Raw genomic sequence first — 12454 nt, 5'->3', positions numbered from 1 at the left:
ACCATTTTTATTTACCAGTTTCTTTTCCCTCTAGGAGTGCAATATAAGTCTCTGACCATTTCATTAGGTACAGATTGGTAGTTTGGTCTTCAGGACTATCTTAAGTTTTCGTGGAAAGAATTCAACAAGGAGCTGGAAAAATTCCTCAGACATTTTGGTCCATGATAGCATCACACAGTTGCTGTAGACTTCTTGGCTACAGCTCCATGATGAAATCTTCCATCTTATCTATTGGATTGCTGGATTTCATCAGAGCTTTTCCTGTGTTCACACTAGATGCCTAATATGTCTCTCATAAAACCCTCTCAGAACTATGGGCCACTTCAGGAGGGGTGACTGAAGTGAAGACTGGTGTCGGCGCTGTAAGTAGGTAATTAAGCAAATATTGCAAATAAAAACTGACAAGCACACAACTTAGGTGTTAACCTTGTGTGTAGTTTAGTAACTTCTTTATTTGTGTAGAAGAATTGCTGTTATGATACGTGCTGCAGTCAGGCACTGAGAATCGATGATATGACTCAAACCTAGGGTTGGGCAGTCCTAAAATTTTGGATTTAACTGGTGGATGGATGTATGTGTGTATTGTTAAGGAATAAACATATATTCTTAGTGCTTATTTTCTGATTATATTATGTATTTTAATAATAAAGGCTTGTAAAGCAAGGCCATTTTTGACTCACAAACTAAGTGCTCAGCCAGACTGAAAAACAGGAAGTTAGTGTAGAGCTATACAAGCATATTAATACATAGAGGAAGCCAGACAGAAAAGCAGAACTAGTAACATACAGGGAGTGCAGAATTATTAGGCAAGTTGTATTTTTGAGGAATAATTTTATTATTGAACAACAACCATGTTCTCAATGAACCCAAAAAACTCATTAATATCAAAGCTGAATGTTTTTGGAAGTAGTTTTTAGTTTGTTTTTAGTTTTAGCTATTTTAGGGGGATATCTGTGTGTGCAGGTGACTATTACTGTGCATAATTATTAGGCAACTTAACAAAAAACAAATATATACCCATTTCAATTATTTATTTTTACCAGTGAAACCAATATAACATCTCCATATTCACAAATATACATTTCTGACATTCAAAAACAAAACAAAAACAAATCAGCGACCAATATAGCCACCTTTCTTTGCAAGGACACTCAAAAGCCTGCCATCCATGGATTCTGTCAGTGTTTTGATCTGTTCACCATCAACATTGCATGCAGCAGCAACCACAGCCTCCCAGACACTGTTCAGAGAGGTGTACTGTTTTCCCTCCTTGTAAATCTCACATTTGATGATGGACCACAGGTTCTCAATGGGGTTCAGATCAGGTGAACAAGGAGGCCATGTCATTAGTTTTTCTTCTTTTATACCCTTTCTTGCCAGCCACGCTGTGGAGTACTTGGACGCATGTGATGGAGCATTGTCCTGCATGAAAATCATGTTTTTCTTGAAGGATGCAGACTTCTTCCTGTACCACTGCTTGAAGAAGGTGTCTTCCAGAAACTGGCAGTAGGACTGGGAGTTGAGCTTGACTCCATCCTCAACCCGAAAAGGCCCCACAAGCTCATCTTTGATGATACCAGCCCAAACCAGTACTCCACCTCCACCTTGCTGGCATCTGAGTCGGACTGGAGCTCTCTGCCCTTTACCAATCCAGCCACGGGCCCATCCATCTGGCCCATCAAGACTCACTCTCATTTCATCAGTCCATAAAACCTTAGAAAAATCAGTCTTGAGATATTTCTTGGCCCAGTCTTGACGTTTCAGCTTGTGTGTCTTGTTCAGTGGTGGTCGTCTTTCAGCCTTTCTTACCTTGGCCATGTCTCTGAGTATTGCACACCTTGTGCTTTTGGGCACTCCAGTGATGTTGCAGCTCTGAAATATGGCCAAACTGGTGGCAAGTGGCATTTTGGCAGCTGCACGCTTGACTTTTCTCAGTTCATGGGCAGTTATTTTGCGCCTTGGTTTTTCCACACGCTTCTTGCGACCCTGTTGACTATTTTGAATGAAACGCTTGATTGTTCGATGATCACGCTTCAGAAGCTTTGCAATTTTAAGACTGCTGCATCCCTCTGCAAGATATCTCACTATTTTTTGACTTTTCTGAGCCTGTCAAGTCCTTCTTTTGACCCATTTTGCCAAAGGAAAGGAAGTTGCCTAATAATTATGCACACCTGATATAGGGTGTTGATGTCATTAGACCACACCCCTTCTCATTACAGAGATGCACATCACCTAATATGCTTAATTGGTAGTAGGCTTTCGAGCCTATACAGCTTGGAGTAAGACAACATGCATGAAGAGGATGATGTGGACAAAATACTCATTTGCCTAATAATTCTGCACTCCCTGTATAAGGACTTATTTTGGTACTTTACACGTCACACATAGTTTCGATAAAAACAACACCTGTATGAGACACATTTTCAGCTTCTAATGTTAGAGATCCTGCAACTGGCTTTGGGCTGTGCAGGACTCTCTCTTCCAGAAGATGATTGAATAAAGAATTATAAATGTTTTGACCACTCCTGACTCGGGTTTTCTCTGTTCTATCATGGGGATCAAAGAATCGGGTTTAATAGTATGTGCTACTAATTTTGGACTGCTGTCCTTCTCGAACTGTCTCGTAAAAGGAACTTTAATCTTTTTTGTCTTAATTTTCCTGGTTAATTAAATAAGAAAAAACAATAATTAAATTATCTACTCTGACCACTAGCAGTTTATAAAGACATAAAATTAAGATTATCTCTTTAAAAACTGAACTATATTCATCTTATTCACGAGGCTCTGAACAATAGTCCCAGTTTTGGCCCATTGGTAAATTGGTAATTGCCCACCCCTGCCCTCACTCACACAAAGTAATTATGTTTAGGCACAAGAAACATCATCTGAAAGCATCTCACAAGTTTCTCCGTCTGTCCCAATAGCATGTTACAGACAGCTGTCCACATAAAGAAAAAAAATCTCTAAACTCTGAAGTTTTTTGCTCTTAGAGAGCTTACATCTTTTTCTTTTTAGTTTGTTTTTATTATTGGTCTTATATAATGATCACAAAAGTATAAAACTAAAGAATAATTAAACTGAAATAACAAGCTTTGTGACTGGCCTTATTTTAAATCTCATTAAAAAAAACTAAATCATCATCCTTTTCTAAAACGCACAGCAAATTTATGCAAGATATAAATCTCATAGTTTTGTAGTTTCTTTTTCATATTTGATGCTGATACTAAAGCTTTTTCAAACATCTCCTGGGGACTATTTTAACACTGCAGATTAATACACACTTGGTGCTCCAATGAGCATTTCTGTTAACAGGATTGGACGTCAAGGTGTGTGTGCTTGTTGTAATAAGGAAACATGTCACACACTGAATTTGTGACATGTTTTTAATCTTTTTTGTCAATAGTTGAGCTCCATGGCATAGAAGAATGTGTGTGTGTGTGTGTGTGTGTGTGTGTGTGTAGGCTGTGGCTGCACAACAATAATTTTTACATGAATCTCTTTATTGTTTTGGTCTTTTCATAGGATTTGTTAACAATAAGGAAACCACCAGCACATATTTGCAATTGGTGCTGCTCTGCTTTCAGCGATGAATGTCCCAGTAGAGTGGGATGATGAAATGTTAGTAGGTGTATTAAGATATTCATAGTTCTTCTGAAATGATCAGTTAACGCCCCCCAATATTTTTCTCCTATGGTATTCCTTATTGTGCCTTAATATTCCCCAAGAGATAATCCTGTGTTTTTATGAACTGGTAGGAGGACATCATGTGGTTCTGTGTAGAGTAGGCCTTGTTAAATTCTTGCATATATATTATAAATGTTGAAACGTGCAAATTCCCTTTTTACCAGAATATGCACATTATATTTTGGTGAGCAGATGTACACAAACCTAGTCCTAAATTAAACAGGCAGTGTGGTCGGCTTACTTTAAGCGTATTCTTCTTTTTGTATTGTATAGGATATTTAAATTTCTTGGTTTTTCTTTCATCTTTTCTATGTGTCTACATTGGGTTTCTCCTCATGTGACTCCTTGCTTGTTCACAAAGTACCATAATTAGGGCAAAACTCTGGATGAAAGGTGAAAGAGGTTTAACTTGACTAAACCAAAAAGGCTAAATCAAAATGTGTTTCACGCCTGACAAAATGTTAAATGAGTGCATTTGTCATCAATTGGAACAAGATGTTGGATGGAGATGAGCTGCTAGATCTGGCTGAAAATGATCCAACACACTCTGATCCTTTAGCGGGAAGAATTATGCTTAAAATATGACCTGCCTTGTGATTCCCCATAAACTTACACAATGTTTTATTTTCCCCTGTTTTAATACGTAAACACAGTGACTGTAGAGCAGGAGGTTTTACTGTTTTTACAGGTCCAGTAAGCCAGTAAATTTGTTCCACATGATTACTTAGGAGACTGTTTATTTTGCCGATTGATGTGAGAAGTTCATTAAAAGTACATTCACTGATATTGCTACAACACACAAATGTTTGCCAAATATGAAAATTTCCTCCAGACTCATAATGTTTGTGAACTGTGTGAACTGTTTAAAAAAAAGAAAAGAAAAAAGAACAACAAAACAAATGTGACCAAAACAATGTTTGCTGCATTAATGAGACATGTTTTATACCATATGTACACTTTAATGCACTTAAAACTTTAAACCCTGAGCTGTGAAATTATTACCAGAAAGTAGTGTCTTTATTGAACCTTCTGATTTTACAAAAATGAAATATTAATTTGCATATTTGAGTTTTTAATTTCAGTCACACTGATCCTTGAAACACTAGACACTAAGTGGTTAAAGGTATTGGATAATAAAAGGTGAAAACTAACTTTATTCAGGTTGGAGAATGACAATATGAAGTAATCAAGTAACTCTAGCAAAATTGGTTAGTAAGCTGCATTTGTAAAGTGTACAGGTGCACAGCAGAGATGTGGATTGACTTGCCATGGAGTCAGCCTCAAGTGGCCAATCCAGGAACTGCAGTTTTGGCACTTGTGTGTTGGCCTCTTCTTTTGATTTTTTCTGGTTGTTGTGAGCAGTTTATTATTTGTGGGCTTCGTAAAGCTATTTTTACAAACCTGATGCTGGTGCCCAATCTAGAACTGGATCCACACATTTTCACTGTCAAATACTGGTGTTGGTGCCAAAACACTGACACTGGCACAGCACTACAAAATTGCAGGGTTTAAATTTGGGACCACTGGCATGTTTGACTTGCTATGGATAGGGCTGCCACAAGAAATCTATCAGTAATTAGAATCTGGCTGTTTTGATTTTTCTACCACTGAAATTTTCCCAACTCCCACTAAGCAATGTGCTTGGGTTCTCAAACACAATGCCGCCTGGTTCTCAAAGGGCACCAAGGAAGAAAGACCTGGTGCTTCACTACTAATTACTTAAAGCTCAATGTCAAACTAAATATGAAGGTTTTATAAAACTGATGGATGCAGAGTTATTTCAAATCAGACACAGAATGGGGGATCTTCTTAATTGCCCCTTGGGGATAAATAAAGTCTTTCTGATTCTGCTTCTGATTCAAGTAAAAAAAAAAAAAAAAAGTAATGGCATGTGTGTATTCTAAGCTCAATCACAAACCCAAAAGGAATAGAAGCAGGATGCCTATAAACTCAAGACTTATTACACAATTGTTTTGGTCAAACATTTATGGGAGAGTGTGGGAATACAATTTCCCAGCAAAATGGAAAATCTAGCCAAATTTCAGACCCTTGTTGGAATTGTGCTAAGTTCAAATCAAATCAAGCTTTTTTGTCAGTTTGCTGTGCATACGGCTGTAGCGCAGGCAAAATGAAAGGGCGTTTCTCCAGGGTCTTAAAAATATTATAACCCACACACAAACAGCATGCAAACACCCTACCCCCCATATTCAGACACACACACATCCCATATGTGTTGCTGTAATTAACTGTAATTAAAACTGAAGCAAAAAGACTACCAAACGTCCTGGATACGGTGCTGTACACATCCCAATCAACACTTTAGCACTTTAACAACTTGTGGGAGGAAGCTGTTGATCAGTCTGGAAGTTAGGTAGTGGTTCACAGAATTTGTGGAAAGGCTGTGAGGGGTCCTTTATAAAACATGTTTCCGCCCGGTTTCGAACCAGGGACCTTTCGCGTGTGAGGCGAACGTGATAACCACTACACTACGGAAACTGCTGCTTAACTGCTGCTTGTCACAGCAGCTTGAGGTCAGCTTCCAGAGTGTGTGGATTTGCCTCTACATCAGGAGATTAAAAGAAATCAGTCTCTCGCTTTCTAGGATAACAGTGTCAGTACTTGGCAACATAAAGCAGGTACATTTCCAGCAAGCATAATGAGAGTGAGCAGGTCAAGTAAGCAGGTGGGTCAAGGGTAGACTTTCCCAAAGCATCCCTGAGCAGTGGAAAAGACAAGTGAACAACTATCACACAGAATTAACTCAAGCAAGCTGATAAGTAACTAAAGGCCTGAGCAATGCTACCAAATGGGTATGTTAATAAACTGGCAATGCATATTGAAGGCTGAGTTAAAACACTGTGCTGACTGCAGATTGATGACAGGTATGGCTGGTCAGGGTTTCTTCCATCACTGGACGACATACACTATATTGCCAAAAGCATTTATCTGTCCATCCAAATCACTGAATTCAGGTGTTCCAATCATTTCCATGGTCAGAGATGTCTAAAATTAAGCACCTAGGCATGCCGACCGCTTCTACAAACATTTGTGAGGTCTCAGGAGCTTATTGAATTCCAGCTTTGTACCGTGATAGGATGCGACCTGTGCAATAAGTCCAGTCATTAAATTCCTCACTAATAAATATTCCAGTCAGCTGGTAGCGGTATTATAACAAAGTGGGAATGATAGCAACTCCGTGGTAGGCTCTGTAAAGCAGGGTCAGCAGATATTGAGGTACATAGTGGGCAGAGTTTATCAACTTTCTGCAGAGTCAGTTATTACAGATCTCCAAACTTCATGCAGCCTTCAGATTAGTTCAAGAACAGTACATGGAGAGCTTCATAGAATGGTTTTCCATGGCCAAGCAGCCGCAAGCCTTGCATCACCAAGTGCAATGCAAAGTGTTGGATGCCGTGGTGTAAAGCACCCCACCACTGGACTCTAAAGGGGTGGGTCACGTGTTATCTGGAGTAACAAATCATGCTTTTCCGTCCGGTGATTGCCATGAGAACGGTATTTGTCTGACTGCATTGTGCAGTCAGAAATATAAAGATGGTGAAGGTGGATTATGGTGCGGGGTTGTCTTTAAGAAGTTCCAGTGAGAGGAACAATTTCAGGCTCCCAGCTTCATGGGAACAGTTTAAAGATGGCGCCTTACAGTTCCAACATGAATGCGCACCAGTGCACAAAGCAAGGTCCATAAAGACATGGAGGACAGAGTTTGGTGTGGAAGAACTTGACTGGCCTGCACAGAGTCCTGACCTCAAGCTGAGAGAACACCTTTGGGATTAATTAGAACTGAGACTGCGAGCCAGGCCTTCTCATCCGAAATCACTGTCTGACCTCACAAATGCGCTTCTGGAAGAATGGTAAAAAAATTCCCATAAACACACTCCTAAACCTTATAGAAAGCCTTCCCAGAAGAGTTGACGCTATTATAGCTTCAGAGGGTGGGACAACATCATATTAAACTCTATGAGTTAAAAATGGGATGTCACTTAAGCGAATAATTTTGGAAATATAGTGTAAGTCAATAACCACTCTCCCACAAACAGGGAAGAGAGAGAAAAGGCAGGTGCCACACCTGGTAGACAAGGTGAACAATGACACAGAGTTTTAAGATCTTAACTCTTTTAAAGTGATGTGTTAGGCAGCTCTACACCAAATTAGGGGAAAATCTTTTGCAAGATAGACCAGTAAAGTTTAAGAAACTTAAGATATGTATACCAAAATAAACTGAAGATGTTCCAGAGGTGCATATTTTGACATAATTTACACTGGGTTTTTTTTGGGGGGGGGGAAACCCCTTTCCTCAAAAAGAGGATGTTTTCTGGTCCAATTATATGCTTTAAACTAATATTAACAACAGTTTTGACTACTGGGCACCAGTGACCCTTGTTCTAGAGTCTCTTCTTGTCCTTCGCTTCTTTTCCCATCTTAATAATAAAAACCCCTAAACCTGGCACAAAGAAAGCATGCCTGTTTCCCATTATAGAAGGAATCACACTCTTGGGTCTTGTTCCAATTGAAAACAGGTTATAGGGAACATTATTTAAACCTGGATAGGAATGTACTCAAAGATCTAACGACAAAATAAAGACACGTTTGGTTCACTTGAGGTTATTTTTAGTGTTAAGGTGGGGGTTTATTTTGTTTTATGGATACAAAACAAAGCTGACATAATACTATCATGAGGTTTAGCACAACATGTCCCTGTCAAATATGTGTCTTTGCAGGATTACTGTCACTCTATATTATTAATCATAATGGACAGATGTGGAACTGGTTGAGTCACAGAGGCAGACATGTCGTGTTTTTGTGAATCCTTCAGCTCGTCATATATTGTGTTAGTCGATTTCAAGATGAGTCAAATTCAAGACTTATTTTTTTCTCACGTCACCCTTTTAAGTTCTTGTTTTCTGCATTAAATTAAAGCATAGAAGTTCAGTTCAATTCAAGAACAAGTCATCTTATTTACAGAAAACCTGGCACTAAACATAGGAGCCGTTCCCTTAGAAATAACATCTGTTTTACCAATAATAAAGATCCCTCATTTTTTCGAGAATACAGTTAATGACTAGACATTACTTCATCAATTGTCTGTCAACTACTTTTGTATTACTTTAACTTTACTAGTAATACAAACTTTACTTTAGATTTTTTTTAACATGTACGTGTATTTGTGTACTGATGTGAGTACAGCTTTAATCCTACCTCAGTCACAGCAGTCTTCTACCTGCTAACATCTACTGGCTTCATTTCACTGCTCACTTCACTTCATGCAAAGCAGCATAAAACCTCAGCCATGCTTGCTCAAGGTGTGAATTGCCTGCCCACAAACACCGAGAAAAGGCTTTAAGGCATTTCTAGCACCTCATTTTAAATTGTAACCTCAATTTAGATTTAAGGCTGGAAAGAACACTGTGATAGGAACACATCGTGCTACAGGGATGCAGCCAGATTCACAGCGTGGGGGTGACACCTGTACACTTTCTGTTCACACTTCTTGTATTGTTCTCAGAGGACAAATTGTATGAATGTCATTGCATTTATCAATGTGTTTAGACATTTGGATGGAAGTTGATTATTTGGAAAATCAAAGTCCAAAAAGTCAATTTATCCTTTAAGGTTTACAGGATGTTGGCCAAATACAGAAAAACGTGTGTAGTTTTAAGATTACGAAACAGCCAAGCTGATAAGAAAAAACATGGATGCCCCTCCCCCCAACAGTCCAACAAAAAGAACAATGTTAAGCTTTGTAACTCTACACAAAACAGGGAAATTAAGTAAGTAAAAAAGAATGACAGAGAACTCCTACGAAGCTCTTAAACTCATCAAATGTAGTTATAGAAACCACTTCTGACATTGAGTAAACAAGACAAAGGGGAAGCTAAACAAAGCTGCAACAGCATGCTGTCATAAACAAACATAAGAAACATCAGCAACCACTCAACACGCAGGTCGGTAACCGAATCACAAGAACCACTATTTCAAGGACTTGATATCCAGATATCAATTTTGCAGAAGAAAGTCATTGAATGTTACGCCTTGTGTTTTTAGGTATTTGCTTACAGCCTTTACAGCTTTAGGGAGCTTCTAACATTTGTGAAACACATCCAGCACACAGAGTGATGCTGATATTCATTCGAGTGTTAATTTTGATAAACGGAAGTCAATTTAAATCTATGGTCTCCAACAATCCATGAGAGAAAAACATTTGTCTTGTTCATGGCAAATTTTTTACTGTGTTTAGTGGCTAGGTGCTAATTTTTATTCAGTGCACAGCTAAGTTGTTTCCTGTTGAATCAAAATGAGCTTTAAGAAAACAAGTCTAACAATACTGGGTTCACTGTTACCACTGCCTCCTTCTAGAGTGGATACAATGATTTGATCCATGCTAGTGGATCAAAGTGTTACACATATGTGACGTAGCAAAGGAAAAGCTAACCATAAAAACAGAGAGAGAATCCCAAAGACAAACGTGCAAAAGCAATGACAAAATAATTTTTCAATATTTCCAATTTTGTCTTAACTTTACTGTCTGCAGATCTTTTAAAATTAGGTCTGAAAAATGTAGTTATTGAATATTTTCTGATGCATAAACTGCAAATAAACAATGCGCTATTTTTTGCAGATACTTGTGCAGCAAACATCCGAGCTATGAGGTGAAAACTCCCACTTAGCATAGCCATTCACTGGCCATTCAGCCAGTTGAATTGGCCTTTTCTGTCTTTAGCCTGTGGCAATAATGTTGCATGGATTGTGTTTGATTGGCAGTTTCTTGTAAACCTAATGGATTTAATCAGAAGTTTAATCATTTATGAATGTGCTACATGTGCCTGTTTTTCTTATTGTGTCATTACTAAAGCACATCTATATTACTCTTGATTTACAGGTCTTTCTCAATACATCTAAAACCTTTTTTTTATCATAACTACTGGTGAAAAATGCAAAATCAATGCTGGCAGTTTTCAATCGTACACCATCCACTTACTGATTTTATTGTCCATAAAGTTTCCTCTCTCCAGTTGTCACGAAACATTCAAGCAGCTAACAGGAGAACAAACAACACAGCTGATGTAGCACAACTTGCTTTTGCCTTTCCCGGACTATAAATATTTATTACCATGAAGGCCTGGTATCATCTGACACTGCACACTGTAATTTCAGTAATGCTGAAACGAAATGTTTTCCACTGACCTGAATAAACATGCACTCTAAGGGACTTTTCCAAATTTTCCATCCGTCTTGCACTGAGTGTTTTCTTGGAAGTGGGAACGAGGACTCGTCATAACCTCCACCATTCACAGCTCCCCATGGTGGTGGTAGAGGTGGTGGTGTTGGGGGTGGGGGGCCAAGGTCCATTACAATGGGCAGACATCAGCTTGCCTATTGTCTCTGTTAATCCCTAATTGCACGACCATCAGCGATGTTGATTCTTTACATGCATTACAAGCGTCATTAGCAGAGTCATTAACACAGGGAAAACATGTTGAGGACCGTAGAGACACAGTTATCTGTCACTGCATTGGGTAAATAATCAGGGAGATATCTTACTGAAACTACAGATGTATAACAATAGTGTTTTTGTAAAAGAATGATAAGGGAGGGAGTGGGTGTAGTTTAAACTGTAACCCTATGATGCAAAATGCAGTGCTGTAAATCTTATTAGGAAGGATGAATATGTGTATGTGTGACTCACTTTAAAAGTTCTGTTTATGAGTTACAGAACAGAAAAGTTGATGATGAAATGATGAGTCTGCAAGCTCTAAAACTTTTCCTACCAAAAAAGACATTGAAAAGATGACTGTGCCAGACACGTACCTAATATTCAGATTTGGCTAAAAAGTAAAAAAAAAAAAGAAACAAAATATATTACATTAATATGATATAGCATATTTAGTGAAAAGGTTACCACAGGTTTTATTAGAAAGGCAAAATGACATCAGTACTTCTGCAAACTCATCAGACAACCAACACATTCAAATCTAACCCCTTTTTTATTATTAACAATTTTCATTTCTACTTAAAACCAAAGCAAACAGAGAAACAACTCAGCTTAAAGACTAATAATAACCATTACACTGACCTCAGTTCTGCTCAATATTAATTGTGTCTCTTTGTAAGCTTATTGGTGCAGCCCACCACAAGAATCCTATGTGGTCCCTGGAGGAAATTAATTGCCCCTCCTCTAAGCATCACCCTTTTCACCCAAGTCTGCACAATCACCGTGGTGACAAAATTAATGGATGCAGAGTCTTAAAATGAAGAAGTTGTGCCCTTGCATCCCTTGACATGATTTTAATGTTCCAAAATATCCTTTCCCCTTCTTTACCATCTGACCCAGCACCTTCATCGTAATAGGCAACACTGCTTCCCAGTTCCCCGGCCTCTGTGGGAATAATATGTTTTCATTATCCAGAGGTCCATATAAATATCCTTATCATGAAACACATATCGAGACATAACCCCATGAGAAACAGAATTTAAGGTCAAATGCTGTTTAACATAAATGGTGTAAGAACATAGATACTTTTTTAAAAAGAAAATCACCATCTGAAATTACTAGTCTGCATACATGGAATGGACATTGTGTAGCTTTGTGGTTGCAATCAAGTCACAGCCAAATAATAAGTGAGTCGGGTGTGTTTAAAAAAAACCCCACATACATAACACATTATCATTTTTGAAACAACAGCTAAGCATCACCTAGACATCTACTAAACTTAACCAAATATAACCCAATTTTAGCTTTGATGTAGCCTACAAT

The 12454-nt window shown here is 38.3% G+C and overlaps 1 non-coding gene across 1 annotated transcript; it reads right to left on the bottom strand.

Annotated features, from left to right (window-relative positions):
- Positions 1-6107: 6107 nt before the first annotated feature.
- On the bottom strand, positions 6108-6180 carry trnav-cac (transfer RNA valine (anticodon CAC)). Its single transcript has one exon. It is a non-coding gene; the product is annotated as a tRNA-Val (tRNA).
- Between the last annotated feature and the right edge of the window lie 6274 nt (positions 6181-12454).

Source organism: Oreochromis niloticus, linkage group LG8 (genome assembly GCF_001858045.2).
Source record: "Oreochromis niloticus isolate F11D_XX linkage group LG8, O_niloticus_UMD_NMBU, whole genome shotgun sequence".
Lineage (NCBI taxonomy): Eukaryota > Metazoa > Chordata > Actinopteri > Cichliformes > Cichlidae > Oreochromis > Oreochromis niloticus.
The sequence above is the reverse complement of the archived record's forward strand: the minus strand, read 5'-3'. Positions and strand labels throughout refer to the sequence as shown.